This window comes from Carlito syrichta, unplaced genomic scaffold (genome assembly GCF_000164805.1).
Source record: "Carlito syrichta isolate Samal-C Ts95f unplaced genomic scaffold, Tarsius_syrichta-2.0.1 Scaffold97081, whole genome shotgun sequence".
Taxonomy (NCBI): Eukaryota; Metazoa; Chordata; class Mammalia; order Primates; family Tarsiidae; genus Carlito; species Carlito syrichta.
The window spans coordinates 9,642-15,218 of NW_007041177.1; the positions used below are offsets into that span (position 1 = coordinate 9,642).

At 48.1% G+C, this 5,577-nt stretch overlaps 1 protein-coding gene across 1 annotated transcript in view; it reads left to right on the plus strand.

The window, feature by feature from the left end:
• LOC103265250 overlaps positions 1-5,577 on the plus strand; it is a gene marked incomplete at its 5' end in the record, with an annotated part of 17,848 nt that overhangs the window by 1,422 nt on the left and 10,849 nt on the right. The gene's annotated exons all lie outside the window — the stretch shown is intronic.

Below are 5,577 nucleotides of genomic sequence, written 5' to 3' on the forward strand. Positions count from 1 at the left end.
TAAAAAATGAAATCTTTTCATGCTCCAAATTAGACCTGTCACTATTCAGCGATGGGAGAAATATCTAAAACTTTGGCACAGAAGAGGACCTATATAAAGCAATTTTTCACCTCAATGCTAAATCTGTAGGTCCGTATAATTCCATTCCTCAGTTCAGTTATACCATGCAAAAGCCTGGGCTGCTTGCTTTCTAAAAACAGATGCAGGGAAACAGACCAAACTAACACGAAGGTATATTTAATAGGCAAACATCGGTCGATAGGAAGTCAAAGTCAAAAAAAAAAAAAAAGAAGGCAGTACTTATTGAGAGGACAGAAAAGCTCCCACAGTGGGAGGGGACCCGAAGGGATTACCCAGAAGGAGTATTTTTATGGAACTTTTGACTATAAGGACTGAGAGGTCCTGGGCAAAACTTTGTAGATGAATGGATACTGGAACAAATGAATTGGCCTGAGTTGGGTGGAATTGGTTAGGAAAACAGAAGCTTCTTGGAAAATATATGTGTTTTTTTTTTTTAGTTTTTTTTTTCAAATTCAGAGTCTCACTGTGTCGCCCAGGCTGGAGTGCAGTGGCACGCTCATGGCTGCCCCAGTGTTGACCTGCTGGGCTCCAGCGATCCTTCTGCCTCATCCTTGCAAGTAGCTGGAATACAGGCACATGCTACCATGCCCGGCTGAGTTTTTGATATATTGTAGAGACGAGGTCTCGCCAAGTTGCCCAGGCTGGTCTGGAACCCCTGGGCTCAGGCAATCCTCTTGCTTCAGGTGTTTTTCTTAAATTTAATTAATTTTTTTTTTTTTTTTTTGAGTTGGAGTCTCACTCTGTCGCCCAGACTGGAGTGCAGTGGCTGTTCCCGGCCACCACAGCCTCGACCTTCTGGGCTCCGGTGATCTTTCCGCCTCAGCCTTCCGAGTAGCCGGAATTACAGGCGTGCGCTACCACGCCTGGCTGATTTTTTGATTTATTGTAGAGATGAGGTCTCGCTGCCCAGGCGGGTCTCGAACCCGCGGGCTCAGGCAATCCATTCACCTTAACCTCCCAAAGGCGCGGGATTACAGGCTGAGCCACTGAGCCCGGCTAAATTTAATTTAAAAAAAAATTTAGATTCATGGAATGGGTCCAAATGTATGTTTGTTATGTGGGCATATTATGTACTGGTGGAAATTGGGCTACTGGTGTCCCCATTCCCCAAGTAGTGATAATTGTACCTGACAGGTAGTTTTTAAACTCCCACTATCCTCCTGATTTCTGTGTTTTATTAAAAAACAAGGTGACTCATTCAGTTTTTGGGGGCGGGAGCATTTCCAAGCAGAGTAATAATAGCTGTTAATATTTCTTCAACCCTTTTACTATGTGCTAGACACACTTCTAAGTAATTTGCATGTATCTTCTGTCTTTTTTTTTTTTTTTTTTTTTGAGTTGGAGTCTCACTCTGTCGCCCAGACTGGAGTGCAGTGGCATCTCCCGGCCACCGCAGCCTCGACCTGCTGGGCTCCGGCGATCCTTCCGCCTCAGCCTTCCAAGTCGTTGGAACTACAGGCGCGCGCTACCACGTCCAGCTAATTTTTTGATTTATTGTAGAGATGAGGTCTCACCAAGTTGCCCAGGCGGGTCTCAAACCCTGTGGGCTCAGGCAATCCACTCACCTCAGCCTGCCAATGTGGGTGACTACAGGCTGAGCCACCGAGCCCGGCTATGTATCTTCCGTCTTATAAGGCTCAGAGAAGCTTAGTAACTTGTTCAAGGTCACCAGGAAGTAAGTGGAGAGCTGTGCTTTCAACCTAGGCAGGTTGACTCGTTTGCAGTAGAGTTAAGTTGTATTGCTGATCTTGCTCCTAACATTCACTGGCATGGCAACTTTGTGCTTGTAAAGCTGATAGACATGTTTTTTGGTTTACATCAGTCTTAAGAAGAGAATTCATCTTTTCTTTTTGAGTTGGAGTCTCACTCTGTCACCCAGACTGGAGTGCAGTGGCCGCTCCCGGCCACCGCAGCCTCCACCTGCTGGGCTCAGGCAATCCTTCCGCCTCAGTCTTCCAAGTAGCTGGAACTACAGGCGCGTGCTACCACGTACAACTGATTTTTGATTTATTGTAGAGATGAGGTCTTGCCAAGTTGCCCAGGCGCGTCTCGAACCCGTGGGCTCAGGCAGTCCACTCACCTCAGCCTCCAAGGGCACGGGATTACAGACTGAGCCACCGAGCCCGGCTAGGCACTTTTTTTTTTTGAGTCGAAGTCTTATTCTGTCGCCCAGGCTGGAGTGCAGTAGCCGCTCCTGGCCACTGCAGCCTCGACCTGCTGGGCTCAGGCGATCCTTCCTCCTCAGCCTTTCCAAGCAGCTGGGACTACAGGCATGCGCTACCACGCCTGGCTAATTAAGGGGCTTCCTTTTAGGCATCAGCACACTCTTCCTTGATGGTTCCTGTCCATGAAGGCACAGCCGTGATGCTGTAGAGCAGCGGTACCCATGCGCCATGTATCCCAGACCCTCAGACCAGCTTCCTGGCAACATGAGGAAAATAGGGAGAGTGGAGTGTTTCATATGGCATTCTATGATTCGTCTTTCTGCTTCTGTAATTTTCCAGTGCCTTTTCTTTTGTTTTCTTTTTTGTTGTTGTTGAAATCTCACTTTTTCGCCCAGACTGGAGTAGAGTGGCACGCTCCCGGCCACCACTGACTCGAATTGCTGGGCTCTGGTGATCCTTCTACCTCAGCCTTCCAAGTAACCAGAACTAGAGGCATATGCTACCCCCCCAGCTAATTTTTTTTTAAATTTATTGTAGAGACAGGTCTCACCAAGTTGTCCAGGTGGGTCTCAAACCCACGGGCTCAGGCAATCCACTTGTCTCGGCCTCCCAAAGTGCTGGGATTACAGGCTGAGCCACTGACACAGTTCCTTTTCTTTTATGAATTAATGGCAGTAGTAATATAGTAATTATGATTTTTATTTGTTTTTACTTGGCAAAAAGTTAACTATTTATTAGTTATTTTGTTTTTGTTTTGTTTTGTTTTTTGAGCTGGAGTCTTACTCTGTCGCCCAGGATGAAGGGCAGTGGCATGCTCACGGCCACTGCGGCCTTGACTTGCTGGGCTCAGGCAATCCTTACGCCTCAGCTTTTCTTTTCTTTTTTTTTTTGAGTTGGAATCTCACTTGGTCACCCAGACTGGAGTGCATTGGCCGCTCTCGGCCACCGCAGCCTTGCCTGCTGGGCTTCAGCCATCCTTCCGGCTCAGCCTTCCGAGTAGCCGGAATTACAGGCATGCGCTGCCACACCTGGCTGATTTTTTGATTTATTGTAGAGATGAGGTCTCACTGCCCAGGCGGGTCTCAAACCCGCGGGCTCAGGCAATCCACTCACCTCAGCCTCCCAAAGGTGCGGGATTACAGGCTTAGCCACGGAGCCCGGCACGCCTCAGCCTTTCAAGTAGCTGGAACTATAGGTGCGTGCCACCACGCCCAGGTAATTTTTCTTCATTTATTGTAGAGATGAGGTCTCACCAAGTTGCCCAGGCTGGTCTCGAATATTTGTGCTCAGGCAATCCTCTCATCTTATCCTCTCAAAGTTGTGGAATTACAGGCATGAGCTACCGTGTCTGGCTTGTGAATTATTTTCTTTCTCATTTTAGGTATTCTTTTTCTGTCTTTGCCTGCCTGGTAATTTCTTTTTTTAAAAATTTTTTTATTTGGAGTTTCTCTCTGTTGCCCAGACTGGAGCGCAGTGGCCGCTCATGGCCACTGCAGCCTCGACCTGCTGGGCTCCGGTGATCCTTCCACCTCAGCCTTCCAGGTAGCTGGAACTACAGCGTGCGCTACCACGCCTGGCTAATTTTTGATTTATTGTAGAGATGAGGTCTCGCCAAGTTGCCCAGGCGGGTCTCGAACCCGCGGGCTCATACAATCCACTCACCTCAGCCTCCCAAAGGTGCGGGATTATAGGCTGAGCCACCGAGCCCGGCTGGTAATTTCTTATTGGATACCAAGCAGTGTGAATTTTATCGTCTAGAGTGTTGGATTTTTAAAATTTCTTGAAACATTCTTTATTTTAGGACACATCTATCTAGAAGCAGTTTGATCCTTTTGAGGCTTTATTTATTTATTTATTTTGAGTTGAAGTCTCACTCTGTCGCCTAGACTGGAGTACAGTCGCATGCTCCTGGCCCCCGCAGCTTCGCCCTACTGGGTTCCCGAGGTCCTTCCTCCTCAACCTTCCAAAGCTGGAACTTCAGGCGCTCGCTACCACGCCTGGCTACTTTTTGATTTATTGTAGAGACGAGGTCTTGCCAGGTTGCCTGGGCTGGTCTCGAACCCGCAGGCTCAGACAATCCACTTGCCTCAGCTTCCCAAAGTGCTGGGTTTAAAGACTGAGCCACCAACTCTGTTAGATGGGACTGGACCAGCCTTTGATGTGGGTCTACCCTTCCTTTCTTGGGTTTTTTACTCAGTGCTCATGCATCATGAGGTTTTCACACGCGGGTTGTGGGACACAAACTGTTCTCGGTGTTGTGTGAGCTCCAGGGATTGATCCTCCTGCTCCTTCCAGGTGATTTTTTCCCCTGGCCTGTCCTTGGATAGCACCTCACATCCACTCCTAAGAATTCACCTGAAGACTGAAAGGCAGTCTGTTTATGTGTCTCTATCTCTTTGTGTAGAGACAGGGTCTTGCCATGTTGCCCAAACTCTGGGCCTCAAGTGATCCTCCTTCTTTGGCCTCTCAGAGTGTTGGGATTATGGACATGAGGCCCTGTGCCCTGGGTTGTTTAAATCTCTTTTGTCTCCTTCTGTGCAGTTCTCCTCTCTGTACAGCTTTCCCCTCTTTGGTGCTCTGCTGTGCCATTTCTGGTTGTTTTGTTCTCCCACAATTTTCAACTCCATCTTCTCAACTCAGGGAGAATACTGGGCTCTGCCTGATCTCTCTCCGCACATGGTGCCCTAAATTGTCTAGGCAGGAAGCTGTAAGCTTGTGTGGTCACGGGCTCACCTTGCTTTTTTACTTTTTGTTGTCATGTTGTACAATGTCTTATCAGCTCATTCTTTTTTGTTTGTGGAAGTTTGGGTATATCAATTTTTAGATTAACTCAGGTGTTAAAGACATATTAGCAATTGGCACATAGTAGATATTCAATAAATGATCAAATGAAAGGATTTGGTTAAATAGTTTATTTATTTATTTTTTGAGTTGGAGTTTCACTCTGTCACCCAGACTGGAGTGCAGTGGCTGCTCCCGGCCACTGCAGCCTCGACCTGCTGGGCTCCGGCGATCCTACTGCCTCAGCCTTCCAAGTAGCTGGAACTACAGGTGTGCACTATCACGCCCGGCGAATTTTTTGATTTATTGTAGAGATGAGGTCTTGCCTGCCCAGGCGGCTCTCGAACTCGCGGGCTCAGGCAATCCACTCACCTCAGCCTCCCAAAGGTGCATGATTTACAGGCTGAGCCACCAAGTCCGGCTAAATAGTTTATTATTTGATTTATAAGAGTTGCTTAGGAGCCGGGCTCGGTGGCTCAGCCTGTAATCCCCGCTTTGGGAGGCTGAGGGGAGTGGATTGCCTGAGCCCGTGGGGTCGAGACCCGCCTGG